This window comes from Schistocerca americana, chromosome 7, assembly GCF_021461395.2.
Source record: "Schistocerca americana isolate TAMUIC-IGC-003095 chromosome 7, iqSchAmer2.1, whole genome shotgun sequence".
Taxonomy (NCBI): domain Eukaryota; kingdom Metazoa; phylum Arthropoda; class Insecta; order Orthoptera; family Acrididae; genus Schistocerca; species Schistocerca americana.
The window spans coordinates 35,745,492-35,760,975 of NC_060125.1; the positions used below are offsets into that span (position 1 = coordinate 35,745,492).

The 15,484-nt window shown below is 38.2% G+C and overlaps 1 protein-coding gene across 1 annotated transcript in view; it reads right to left on the bottom strand.

Moving 5' to 3' along the window:
- LOC124622251 (protein unc-13 homolog C) overlaps window positions 1-15,484 on the bottom strand; it is a gene marked incomplete at its 5' end in the record, with an annotated part of 692,708 nt that overhangs the window by 201,033 nt on the left and 476,191 nt on the right. The gene's annotated exons all lie outside the window — the stretch shown is intronic.

The following is a 15,484-nucleotide window of genomic DNA, read 5'->3' on the forward strand; positions in this document are numbered from 1 at the left end:
TTGTTCGGTTTTGTGGAACACTTTGTTTATTTTTGGAATACGAAATGATGTAGATACATATGGGAATGCTGACTGGAGTAAAGTGGTTTGCGTGTGAAATTCATCATGAAAGTTTACTCTGATTGGATGATAATTTTGATCAACCAATGAGAGAAAAGTCATTCCTGCATAATAGAATGAGTTATATGCCCTGTGAGTGACGGCATTCAGGCAGTCGTGGACTCACTGTCGGAGGAGGAGGTCATGTTAAATGTGTCCGAAAAATTATCTGTAGGATGAAGAAATGATGGTTAAATTGCACTCGGCTTATATTGCCATGCTAGCAGATGCAATTACGGACATTTCGGTGGAGTTTTGAGTGGTTTTGGAATGTTGGTTGCAGAATAAACCGTATGTGAAATTATCAGCCTTTGTGAATATTCTGCGTGGCGTGTTCCATATGCATGTACAGAACAACTTGGCAAGCATATTCTTTCAAAGAAACCACTGAAAAGGACCAAATGTGATTTCGCTTTGTAACAGAGTATTGCCTGAGCGAATCTCGTAATATTTCGGGTTGGACTTTACACATTTCTGGCTGTCTTATGTGTGATGCACCCACTTTGCCCGTTATTAATAGCGATTTACAGGTTTATCATGTTACTTGAGTTACGCGGACTTTGTAATCGTAAGTATGGACAGTGGTTTTCTTCAACGCTGCTTTTTGCATCATCTACATAGCATCTACTAATGCAGAGCAATGGGTGGTGAGTGGATGCTATGCTTAGGTAGGTGGACATCAATAAATAAATCGCAACAAAGTTCAACAACACCGCCCCGCTGCACCTACGCCTATGCCTTTGACATGCGGATGCAGCTATGGCCAATTACCTTTCCAGGTTAAAGCAACACCACCATTGTCAAAGTGTTTGAAGTCTGTAGTCCCAGTGTCATCCTTCAGTGACACTGACACCAACTCTGACACCGCCGTCTCACAACTGTGCCCGATGTAACCTACTACTTTGCACTGCCACTTCAGTCCCATGCAGACAATATTGACCATTTCAGCTCGAGAACAACGCAGCACTACAGGCCACTTCTTCTGGGTAACATGCATGCTTTGTTTACCTATCTGTGGTATAGATCTTTCTGTGTTCCACATGCATACCACAGCGATGTCTCACCTGCCGCCCCTGGCCCTCCTTCTGCCAGCTCCGTCCAAGCTCCAAATGCATGCTGTGGCAATGTCCTTCCCATCATCCCAGGTCTCTCTTTGGTCAGCCTCTTCTGTATCCCAAATCCATGCAGTGACGAAGACTCTCCCGCAACCCCTGGCCTCCCTCCGGCTTGCCTTTTTCTGTGCCCTTCCACACACCACCCTCAGCAATGACCTATCCAGTGCTGTGGTCGCTCTTCACCCTCTACCCCTTTTCTATCCCTTTCTCTGGGCTCCAACCTACACCCATTCACACTGATACACAGTAACAAGCACCATTGTGCTCCTCTCGCACACTAACTTGCATCTGTCCCATCGTCTGTGCTTCTCAACAAGCCAACAGTTTCACTATGTTCTCTCAGCTGGTGACCACTGCCCACAGGATTTGTCAGCACCCACTGATTCCACATGTGTTGTTGACTTTGCCACACACCAGGGACTCACACTGTCAGGTCCAGTTTCCCAGTGTCACCAGTGCCCGCCGAGGTCACTTCTGTCATCGGCGCCTGAGTAAGGAGTCACCATGAATATTGTTCCATACGATATCAGTGAATGAAAATATGCAAACTATGTTAACTTAATGACTTGAATATCCCCAAAGTTGGCAATTATTCTTACAGCAAAAGTAGCTGAACCTAAATGGTGTAACACGTTTCTTCCAATTTAAGTTTTCACAAACATGCACATCTAAGAACTCACAGATTTCTTGTTTGTATACACTAGATTAACAGGAGGTGGGATGTTTTGAATGTGCAAAACTAGGTGAAAGGCATTTTTTTTTTCAAAGTTTAAAGTTAGCCTATTTGTACAAAACCATTCGCTAACTTTCACAAAGACATCATTTACTATTTCTCTATTGATTCTTCTTTGTTCAGCTTTACAAAAATACTTGTATCATCTGCGAACAGGACCAATTCTGCTTCCTGATTCCATTAAATTGGTAGATCATTAACATAAAGCAAGAGCAGTATTTCTACAAGTCCTTTTTTTGTGAAAAGACTCTGATAACTGTAGTGATCCAAAGATTCTTTAACGACTTACCATTAGCACACTTTATTATCTTTTAAAGAAAACAATTTTCAAAAATAAACCAGGTGCAAATAGAACTTGTACTCTGAGGGTTCTACCATATTTACTCGAATCTAAGCCGCACTTTTTTTCCGGTTTTTGTAATCCAAAAAACCACCTGCGGTTTAGAATCGAGTGCAAGGAAAGCGGAAGTTCTTAAAAATGTCGGTGAGTGCTGCCACAACTTAGTTCTGCCATTGAATATATGTAGCGCTACACAGGCATGCTTTGTAGGAACAAAGATAAATACTGGCGCCAAAACCTCTGCATCAGTAAATAAATTTAAAATAAAAAGATGGAAGACAAGCTTTTTTTCTCCACGCCGAGATTCGACCACTGCATTTTCATACATTATCCAATGAAGTAAATACAAATTCCGTATTGTTCATCTTCGAATGTAGCAGCATTTCAATGTACTATGAGAACCCGACTGGCAAGAATGTTTACTATTTAGGATGTTTGTCAATATGGCCAACTCTATGTTCTGAATGAAGAGATGGTTGCTAATAGGAACTTTTATAAATTGTGAATCACATGCAGTATTCTCGTCAGCATAAGAATAATACGAATATAAACATTTTGCCATGTATTGTTTCGTGTTTGCTGCTTTCTCATTTAAATCTTGTATGCGTAATAAACCACACAACTAGAGTGAGACAACAGCAAACGCGGAAGAATATACGTATCATGTCATGTTTATATTCGTATTATTCTTATGCTAACCAGTGATACAGTCAGAAATGAAGCGAGGCAATTGACTAGATTTTTAAATCTAAGATTCCTCTAATTTCTGTGCAGAATGTAATGTACTAAAGAGGCGCCAGCAAATATTTTCAAACGGAGAAAAATTTTCGCTAAACTCTCGTTCAGAACATCTTCTATCATACGCAGTCTATTATTTGGTTCTTGTTGATCATTATCAAAGAAAGCAGCAGTGTAAGTAACAAGAAGTAGCAGTCTCTTGACATTGTTTTGCTAATGAGATGATTCCTCTCTCTCTCTCTCTCTCTTTTTCTTTTTTTTTTATTTGTAAGCGGTGGTAGTGCGCACAAAAGCATGCCATGCCACGATCGGCGACAGGCCATAAATACGCAGTATCAGAGTACGACAAACAATGCATGACACAGTACAGTAATGCATTTTCAGCGTAGAGTGACGTAAACACCTATAACAAAGAAAACTGCACTTATCAGATCAAAGAAAAATAAGCAATCAATTCAAACCAGACAAAGCACGTGAAAAAGGAAGGGTACCCGTATAAATACGGATGGAACGCCTGACGCATAGCAATGGCTACCTGGTAAAGCTTAACTGCTAAGCTTACGACTCGAACCAAACTACTGTAGCTGTATCGTCATTCATTCTGCCTAAATTGTCTCATATTACAGTGGACCAACTTTGTTTCAATTTGGAGATGCGGCCTAAAACTTTTCTCTCCCCTTGAATTTCGAGTCTCAAATTTCAGGTGCGGCTTCGATTTGGGAAATTTTTTTTCCTTGATTTCGAGTCTCATTTTTCAGGTGTGGCTTAGATTCGAGTGCGGCTTAGACTCGAGTAAATACGGTATACAAACTTAATTATATATATTAATATTTCCTCCATCACACAAACTGACAACTTGATGGTTTTTGCTTTTAACCAACACTGGCACTGACAAGATATTGGTCCCAGGAATTCTAAGAATTTTGAGAATATTTTAAGTCTGCAGTCAAATAATGAATGAAAAATATTAATATTTTTTGTGTGATATTATAACGAATTAATCATTTCTGCACTTTTTTTCCTTTATCTGTACTGTGAAACCTTGCTTTGTGCAAATTTTCATGAGTCTATATCAACAGAAAGTACTGTATACGTTTTGATGGGTGAGTCTGCACGTATCACAATATGTGACAAACAGCCTTTTTTTTATTACATTGACTTGGAAGCTTCCTTTTAATTCACTGCCAAGGGACTACAGGCCTTGAAACGAAGTAGATTTGGAACCAGAACATTCGTGTTGTGCGACTGTAAAACTGGATACGTCTTGGATTTCATTGTATACACAGGCACAACACCAGAAATTGAAGTCCATAATTTGGGGAAATCTGGTGATATTGTGGCAACACTAACGAAGCCATACCTTGATGTGGATGTACTCTGTATGTCGACAATTGGTATACAAGTCCAGCCTTGTTCCTCTGGCTTCACAAACAGAGAACAGCAGCATGCAGTACTGTTCGTAGGAACAGGTGCAACTTTCTGAAGCTACAAAAGAAACTGATGCAATGCTTACAATAAGAGAAAAGTGTTCATGCTGACTACCAGCAACACTACAGAAATGCGTGACACGGGAAAGAAAAACAGGATGACTGGCAAAAATGTATACATTGCAGCATAGGAGAGACAAAGTAAAAGATGGTATTTTAGGGAAGTAATTATCAATTACTGACAGAACTAATAGTATGACGTTAATCAGCATTAAAAATAAATGTAGTTGGCGATATTAGTTATTCAATTTGAGTAATTTGATTTTTGACAAAAAAAGTGGTTATCCCGTACACGTGCTGTAGTAGTACTAGCAGCACTGCTCCCATATTTGCATTGTAATCAACAACACAGCATGCGCATACGGGTAGGACCCACCACCCCACCCCCTAAACCGCCCACTGTGCCAGTGAACAATACATCATACTGTTGCTAAATAGTCATCATGGCAGTCAGTACAGTAAATTTTTATCCATTTGTTGCATCCTTGAGCCCCTGGTTCACGATGTATGTCCAGTGGTTGATGACAACAACGGTCGGAGATTAAGGCAGGAAAGTTAATGTTCAAATACATTGCAGCATAGGAGAGACAAAGTAAAATATGGTATTTTAGGGAAGTAATTATCAATTAACAACAGAACTAATAGTATTACATTAATCAGCATTAAAAGTAGATGTAGTTGGCGATATTAGTTATTCAATTTGAGTAACTTGATTTTCGACAAAAAAAGTGGTTATTCTGTACGCATGCTGTAGTAGAACTACCAGCATGCGTGTACAGGTAGGATGCAACAAATGAATAAAAATTTACTGTACTGACTGCCATGATGGCTATTTAGCAACAGCATGATGTATTATTCACTGGCACAATGGGCGGTTTCGGGGGTGGGGTGGTGGGTCCTACCCGTAAGCGCATGCTATGTTGTTGATTACAATGCAAATATGGGAGCAGTAGACCACTTTGATATGCTATTAAGCTCTGTTGCATCTGTGCATAAATCTGTTAAATGGTACAAAAAGTTTTTTTTTCATGTTGTGGACCTTTGTGTTTTGAATGCTCACACTCTTCACAGATCGGTGACAGGGAGCAAAATATCATTAGCAGATTTTCATTTATGTCTGGTATGAGAACTTGTGGAAAAATTTGCTACAGAACGGAGAAGAGATAGGAAAGGAAGACGTGCTGATGAAGAGAATCCTCTTCGCTTTACTGGAAGGCACTTTCCACATGTCATTCCAAGTGACCAGTCCAAGAAACGTAGACTATCGCGTAGATGTGCAGTCTGCTCGAAACAGAATGTGTGTCGAGAAATTAAATATAAATGCAAAACATGCAATATACCTTCGTGCATTGACCCATGTTTTGAAACATACCACACGAAGAAGAACTTTTAGCCAAGTTGCTACAGCTGGAAGATGAAATGAAGCCCTTAATTCGCAAAAAAAATTACTTAAATATTTTAAAAAATAATTACAAAAACTAAAAAACAAATATTTTTAACTTTGCCATTGCCAATCCAAAGCCCAGATGAGAAAGAAGGACAGGAAATAAAACTGTGGGGAGGGGGAAATCAGTGAATTACCTCAGCTTGAAGTGCCTCTCCAGATGAAATACTTTGCTGACAAACACCTTACGTATGAACATGTGAAACATCCAGTCTGTGCTGACAAACACAGACTGGATACTTCAAATGTTCATACAGAAGGTGTAAAAATAAAAACTTAGTACAAATTTATGGAATCTTCCATAACTTCTTGGTAGAAGTTAAACCTTAAACTTAGTGCAAATATCACTAATTAAACAAAAAATTCAAGCATTATTATTACAACAAAATTGTAGCCTGGGTTGTGGTAAAAGATATTTATTTAAGCGGTGACTAGTTTTGAGCAAATCCCATTTTCAAACTAACATGTAAAACAAAGACTGTGACAACTACATTATAGCTGTTAATAAAACCATAGAAGATGGATAGCTATCAATATTCTATGGTTTTATTAACAGCTATAATGTGTTTGTCACATTCCTTTTTGACATGGTTGTTTGAAAATGGGCTTCGTCCGAAACTAGTCGCTGCTTAAATAAATATCTTTCGTTGCAACCCAGGCTACAATTTTCTAGAAATATTAAGTAACGGACTGCTGTTCAGGACACTGGATTTGTGAAAAAACTCTAGGCCTACACTTGGAATGGGAAACTTGCCACATGTTGGTCAGTTGCACACACTTGCCTGTTTCTGAAGCACAAAAGGTCATTAGGAATTAAAGGTGACATTTAATTAGGTACTTTACAAACTTGAGTACTTCCTTATCTAATTCTTAAACAAAAGTTATAAATCAGTTTATTTCTACTGTACATTAACAATTGCGTCCCATATAAAAAGAATTCAAAATTGAATTTTTGATATTGAAGTTTCTTTGGTAATAATTTACTGGGTTAATGCTCTCAAAATATAGTGATTAGCTTCAAAAGTGTGTCTCAGCATCCAGACACTTCCCTCAATGGTTGTTTGCCGGTGAATTATTGTGCTAGTACAGAAGAATGTCAATGTTTGGTCGTTATGGATTCTACAATGTTTACGTTGTAAGTTGTGTACAAAAATCTGATAATTAAGTATTAGTAAGTCAAATAAAAGACAGCTGTATACTGAGATCTTATGACAATTCTCAAGAACTAATTGCAAATGAAAGAAAGCCTCTGATGAGGAGTTACATGTTAGCAGCATAAGCAGTTTCAGTGTACATTAGGTCTGTCGAACAATTCATCTTCAGATTTCTGTCGAGCAATTCATATTCAGATTCAAAGCTATGGAATAAGTATCCAGATATCCTGCATTTACTTGTAATCTCGGTGATCACACTAACTGCAAGACTGTCATGACTGCCGTGGTTCCAGAAATACTCAGGCCAGGACGAGGACGGCTGAATGAAGAGCTCAGGCACACACAGTAGTCCGCAGAAGTGGCTGCCAGCGCAGGTACATAGATTAGCGGACCCCAAGGGCAGGCTTGACATGGTCAGCCACACGTGCCGGTGCAGCACTCAAAGGGCTAAGGCTTTTCTATCTCTGTGGTAATATTGTGTTCAGACAGGTGGATGATATCAATTTCTTTCCAACGATTAAGATCTTGCAAATAAATTAACAACTCATTTATTTCATTCACCCCTCTCGTCCCACCAATATTCTGAGGATGCAAGTTGATTTCACTTTCTTCTCTATTTTTAAAGATGGACTGTGAGTCTCTATCGATTTAATTTCCCTAAATGCTGCCTATCTGAATTCTGAATTTGATCGAATGTCAGTGTCTCACTGACTCCAATAATTAATTACAGGGATTTGACTTAGTGCACTGGTGGCTCTCTACCATTTTCACTAATAGATCTGCTAACTTGTGCTTCCCCTCACATTGACATATAGGTCATCAGAAGTAGATCCATATCCTCCTATAACAACTATTGGAAGAGCACCAATATGTTATTTTGCATTCATCTGAAGGAGCCTCTCAGCTCCATTTTTACTCACTTTACAGCAGAATTGACCCAGGACTGATCATGGCATACATAAACTTCACAAACCAATATTTGTGTGCTCATTAGGTAGTCCCATTTTGTCCAGATCACCCCTAATACTATAATTTTTGTTTTTAGCCAGCCTATTTCCATCTCCCGCAATTATCAACAACTGATCTTCTTTGTTGCAGTCCTTACACATTTGTCCTAAGTTTTCTGTTAAATGGCTAACATTAGGCTTTCGTTTCACAAAACTTGTGACCTGGTACTCTGCACCTAATGTTTTTCCTGTAGTCTATGTAACGAAGCAGGGTTGCCAACTGATATCCTGTTTTTTTTTTTTTTTTTTACACTCCTTCAGTAACTTAGTTAAGCAATAAATTATTATTATTATTATTATTATTTTCTCTTTTTTTTTTTTTTTTTTTTCACTGCTCAGATTCCGACTACAGATTCTGTGACCTTCAGCCTCATAGTACAGAATTCAGAAATAGTTTAAATAAAATTCCCATGGTAAAATCTATTATTTCAGTACATTCTAATGTCTATTCTTAAAGTAATAAGCTAATCAATTTTATTGAAAATGCATACTATTAACAGTTATGGACAATGATGTATATCATTGTATATTGTGACGATTAAGTATAAGACACCTGGTCACATGAATATTGTGTGTGCGAGTGATAACAAATAAATCGCACAGTGGTTGGCATAAATGTTCAACAATGCATATGATCTTGACTTTTGATTATGGAAAACTTCAACTAGGATCCTGGCTTCTAAATTTCAGTGTTATTCAGGTGAGATGGACGCAGCTATCGGGAAGACAATATTGAATAAACAAAGCGAGGTAGGTTGAGAACACTGAGCACTATCTACTGGGTGAGGAAATGTTTCAATACCGGTACTTCTGGTTGTGACGAGAACTAATACGAGGAAAAAGCCTGGCACGTTACAAGTGGTGCCCCTTTGGTGGAGGATATCGAACTTACGAGCCTTAAGATTATATTTGGAAGACCGACTTTGAGTGAAAGTGAAATCAGTGGCAACAATGGCAGCAGTGAGAAGCGTGCATGTATAACTACATCCAACGCAGTTTAAGAATAGCCACACCGAGCGAGGTGGCGCAGTGGTTAGACACTGGACTCGCATTCGGAAGGACGACGGTTCAATCCCGCGTCCGGCCATCCTGATTTAGGTTTTCCGTGATTTCCCTAAATCACTCCAGGCAAATGCCGGGATGGTTCCTCTGAAAGGGCACGGCCGAATTCCTTCCCTAATCCGATGAGACCGATGACCACGCTGTCTGGTCTCCTTCCCCAAACCAACCAACCAAGAATAGCCACAACAGTAGCAGCCAATCAACGCGACGAGTTTGCAGCAGCAGCAGCCATGATGGAAGCAGCAGCCAATCCACACAAGCCGGACATAGCTGACCAGGGTCAGTGACAGCAGGCGCCGAATATGAATGGGAGCAGCTTGGCAGATCACAAATTTGCAGCAACAGCAGCAGTAGCAGACCATGGAATTCATAAACAAGACACTGGCTGACAACTGACAGAGAAGACACCCGGAACTTTAAGGTATCGTACGGGCAGTATATATATTGTAACTTTCATCAAAATGGAAAGTGAGGAAAACAAAGCAGTAGAGACTGAGTGAGTGGAAAACATAAGTGACATTGTGAGTGGAATGAAAGGGAGTGACACTTTAGGGGGTAGAAAAGTTGAAGTATTAGAATTCGCAGACGACAGTGGGTATAGGTCAGAATTAAATTCGACGGTAACTGACAGTGAAGTAAGTGGTATTCAGGACAAAGAAGTTAAAGCTTCATCCATTGCAATTAGAGACAAGGTGGGGAGAGAGAGGAGTAATGTTGATGGAAAGGACTTCAGTGAGGAAAAGAACACTGGTAGTGGTGCTCAAAGGGCACAGGCTTCGACAAATGAGAATAATTTACAAGATATGCTCATGCAAATCATGGCGTCTGTGAATAATATGGGTAATGATATAAGTAGTGAACTTAGAAATGAACCTGGTAAGGTGAGGAGTGATATGATTAGCATGGGTACCAGAATGACCATACCAGCTAATGACTTTAAAAAGGAAGTTAGTCTCATTCAGGAAAAAGTGTCTGGATTAGAACAGCATGTGAATGAAGTAGAAAAGAACTGTGACAATAATATGATAAAAGTAAGGGAAGAGACTGATAACAAACTTAAAAATGTGAGTACTAATTGTGTCGAGGGGAGAAGGAAGTTATGTGAGGACTTTGTGAATACAGTACAGGCTGTTGAGAAAAAGGGTAAGGTGGAAGTACAAGCAACTAGGAAATTTTGTGCTGAAAATAGATCTAAAATTGAAAGCAAAATTGAGGATGTAAAGAGTGAACTAGATGTTAAGCTACTGAATGTAAACACTAGTGTAGAGTCTAAGTTAGCTGAAATGGAAAAGAAAGTGCAAACTGTAAGGCACAACTCATGTAATGGTGTAAATAGTTCTTTTATTAGTTGTAAGAAATTCAGTAACTTTGACCCATGTGGGGGAGTGCATCCATTAGATTTTGTTAGAGAATTCAATGACTTACCTGATACCTGGAGTGATAAAGAGAAAATGTCTTTTACTAGAGGTTTTATGATAGGAGATGCTTATGGTTGGGCTGCACAAGAAGCTGATTCTTGTAACTCATGGGGTGACTTCAAAACTGCATTTTTGAAGAAATATTGGTCTAAGGAGAAACAGCAAAAGATTCTGAGTGAGTTTTGGGGAGTAGAGAGACACGAATCTAGAAAGGGAACTATCAAAGGCTTTTTTCAGTACTGGATTAACAAACTAAAATATTTAGATAAGGGACTGGGTAGTGACGTGATTATTATGGGATTGGAAACAAAGTTACCGCAAAAGGTTTGAGAATTGCTGGTACCTGCTCCAAGGAGTAGTATTAATTAATTTTTAAGTTATGTGGACAAAGTAGAGAGAGTAAAACCTATCGTTGATAACAGTAGGAGAAGTTTTGATGACAATATTAATCAAGGGAGAGATTTCCATGTTAATAATACGAGTGGATCTAACTCTAGAAATTATGGTAATGCCAATAGGAGTAATTGGAGGGAAAATAACCAGAATAGAGACAGAAGTGAAGGGGGAATGTCCAGAGATAGGAAAGGACATTTAAACTATGACAGTGATCTCAAGTGGAATGAGTTAGCTCAAGTGTGAGGAATGACTCACCAGTAAGCTACGAATTGTTTTATGATCAATATAACAAGCTGTCAGATAGCTGTCGTGTGTGAAATAAGAATGTTTTCACGTAATGTAAATATTATTATGTCAATTTTTTGTACATGTTTTCTTTTGTTTTGTTACTATTTTTGTATTGAGGTAGGAAGATTTCAATATGTCACTGAAAATTCCAATTTAAATGTGTTAATTTTTACTCTGTCTTTTTGAATAATTTGTGTTATTTGATGACCAGTGCCTCCAGGGTTTTCTATTGAAATGTTTTAGTGTATGAAATGCTACATGTGTGAATTTAAAGTGAAATGATGTTGGTATATACGTAACACCTGTATGTAAACTTTTTTTTCCATGGAATTATCCAGATTCATATTTAAAAATATTCATCAGTATAATTCCATATAGGAGGCTGGGGGGGAGGGGGGGGGAGATGTAGTAATGAAGCAGGGTTCCCAACTGCTATCCTGTTTTTGTTTTACACTCCTTCAGTAACTTATTTAAGCAATGAATTGCCCCCCCCCCCCCTCCCCCCTACTCAGATTCCGACTACAGATTCTGTGGCCTTCAGCCTCATAGTACAGAATTCAGAAATAGTTTAAATAAAATTCCCATAGTAAAATCTATTATATCAGTACATTCTAATGTCTATTCTGAAAGTAACGAGCTAATCAATTTTACTGATAATGCATACTATTAACAGTTATGGACAATGATGTATATTGTGCAATACATTTAAGTAAAATTCGAGTGAGCTAATAGATCAAATTCAGCTATAAGACTCCATCCAAAAGAAAGACTAAATTTTACTGATTCCTGCAAAGTGTTTAAATTAACCTAAAGTTAAATAGTTAAATAAATATTAAGACTTAAAATCTGTATCCTGTATGACTCAGTGCCAATTGTGACCAAACTACCAAATAATTCCGAGATCTGTTTCGATTCCAGTCTCAACTTTGTTAGTGTGTTAATTAAGAATTAAGTAAATTTGAATATGTAAAAATTATTGTTCAAGAGGGCTGCCGTGGTTATATGTTGGGAACTCCCACAGCAGATGCATAAGTTAGTTCCGCGTATTTAAATTAATACAGCTCACTCATGTTATTTAAATAAAAAAAACCATAGTTAACTTCAGAACTGGTTAGAAAGGATCATTTTAACCCTGGGAAATTATAAACTATAATATATTAATAGAAATAGTCAAATATGCAAGCGCTCATCTATATAAGGTCCGAGCTGGTGAAATTCTCAGTTAGCTGTAGGTCAGAATCTTTCGGGGCAAAAGTGCAACAAGTTGGTTAATTTTTTGTTAATTGTAATTGTAAACTTTGTTAAAGACTGGAAGTTGTTGACCTACCTATTGTGACGATTAAGTGTAAGAGGCCTGGTCACATGAATATTGTGTGTGCGAGTGATAACAAATAAATCGCACAGTGGTTGGCATAAATGTTCAACAATGCATTCGATCTTGACTTTTGATTATGGAAAACTTCACCTAGGATCCTGGCTTCTAAATTTCAGTGTGATTCATGTGAGACGGACGCAGCTATCAGGAAGACAATATTGAATAAACAAAGCAAGGTAGGTTGAGAACACTGAGCACTATCTACTGGGTGAGGAAATGTTTCAATACCGGTACTTCTGGTTGTGACGAGAACTAATACGAGGCACTAATATGAGGAAAGAGCCCGGCACGTTACATCTACATCCCTCACACGGCTACTACCTAGCAGTAGAGCTCCTGTTTCTCACCCAACTTATCACTAATTTTGATATACATTTGAGCTTTTGGCCAAAATGCCTTCTTATAAAATAGAAAACATACACACAATCATGCAAACACAACTCACACACACATGACCACTGTCTCTGGCCACTGAGTCAGTGGCCACCCATAATGGTCATCTGTGTGTGTGTGTTTTCTACTCTGGAAGAAGAACTTTTGGCCGATGCTCAAATGTATAACAGTCTTTTTGTTGTGCCAGTCTGCAATTCCATATTTCCTCTATATGGTGAGTAGCTATCTATCCCCTTATTAATATTGTTAATATTCCATCCTGGATTTTCCATTGTTTGATTACCTCTAAGTTTCTCAGTATTGATCTGTTGCACCCTACATTTCTTTACATATGTACGAGGTTGTCGTGATCAAATTTCACATTCTCTAACCTTGCTTGAAGGGTACATATTTTTGCCACCTGTTCCTTAACTTTCTGGTCTTTATGCCATAACTTGAAATCCCGTGGCAGAGCCCCACCAGTCACACCATTCTCTTCCCCATAGCAGCTGTCCAATCAAACCATAAGCCTAAATTTTTGCAGAGTACACCCTTTCCAACTAATATGCAGCAATTTCCACACTTATTACAGAGCAACATTCACACTTATCACATAAGGCTGGTTGATTTTCTACATCTACGTAGATACTGTACAAATTTAAGTGCCTGGCAGAGAGTTCATCGAACCACCTTCACAAGAATTCTCTATTATTCCAATCTTGAACAGTGGGCGGAAAAAATGATCACCTAGCTGTTATTTCCCTTATTTTATTATAATGATCATTTCTTCCTATGTACATCAGCATCAACAAAATATTTTTGTATTCGCAGGAGACCTTTGTTTTAATGATGTCCACCCCAAATCCTGTGTCACGTCAGTGACAATCTCTCACCTATTTCTCGATAATACAAAATGTCGTACTCTCCTTTGAACTTTCTTGATGTACTCTGTTAACTCTATCTGGTAAGATCCCACATCATGCAGCAACATTCCAAATGATGACGGACAAGTGTAGTGTAGGCTGTCTCCCTAGTAGGTCTGTTGCATCTTCTAAGTGTTTTGCCAATAAAACATAGTCTATGATTCACCTACCCCACAATATATTCTATGTGTTCTTCCCAACTTAAGTTGTTTGTAATTGTAATTCCTAGGTAATTAGTTGAATTTACAGCCTTTAGATTTGACTGATTTGTTGTGTATCCAAAGTTTAATGGATTACTTTTAGCACTCAAGTAAATGGTCTCACACTTTTCATTATTTAGTGTCAGCTGCCAATTTTTGCACCATACAGGTATTTCTTTCTAAATTGTTTTACAATTTGTTTTGATCTTCTGATGACTTTAGTAGATGATAAATTACAGCATCATCTGCAAACACCCTTAGACAGCTATTCAGATTGTCTCCTAAATCTTTTATATAGGTAAGGAACAACAGAGGACATGTAACACTACCTTGGGGAACGCCAGAAATATCTTTTGTTTGACTTGATGGCTTTCCATCAGTTACCACAAACTGTGACCTCTCCGATAAAAAATCATGAATCCAGTCACATAACTGAGATGATATTCCATAAGCACGCAATTTTACTACAAGCCACTTGTGACATGCAGTGTGAAATCCTTCTGGAAATCTAGAAATGTGGAATCAATTTGAAATCCCTTGTCAGTAGCACTCAACAGTTCATATGAGTAAAGAGAGAGTTGTGTTTTGCAAGAATGGTTTTCTAAATCCTTGTTGACTGTGTGTCAATGGACTGTTCTCTCTGAGGTAATTCATAATGTTCAAACTCAGTATATGTTCTAAGATCCTGCAGTATGATGACATTAATGATATACACCTGTAATTTAGTGGACTACTCCTACTGCCTTTCTTGAATACTGGTTTGACCTGTCCAACTTTACAGTCTTTGGATACAAATCTTTTGACGAGCAAGCAGTTGTATATGACTGTTAAGTACAGAGCTATTGTGTCAGCATACTGTGGAAAGAACCTAATTTGTATAAAATCTGGACAAGAAGACTTTCTTTTACTACATTATTTAAGTTGCTTCACCACTCTGAGGATATCTTCTTCCAAGTTACTCATGTTGGCAGCTGTTCTTAATTCAAACTCTGGAATATTTACTTCACCTTCTTTAGTGAAGGAATATTGGAAGTCTGTATTTAGTAACTCTGCTTTGGCGGCACTAATGACAATAGTATTTCCACTGCTATCCTGCAGAGAAGGCATTGACTGTGTCTTACCGCTATCATACTTTTTTCATACAACCAGAATCTCTTTGGATTTTCTGCCAGGTTTCAAGATGAAGTTTCATTGTGGAAACTATTGTATGTATCTCGTATTGAAGTACACACTAAATTTTGAACTTCTGTGAAAGATCACCAATCTTGGAGATATTGCATTATTCTGACCCATATTTTGTACCAAGGGGAATAACCTCCAGCATTTGTTAATT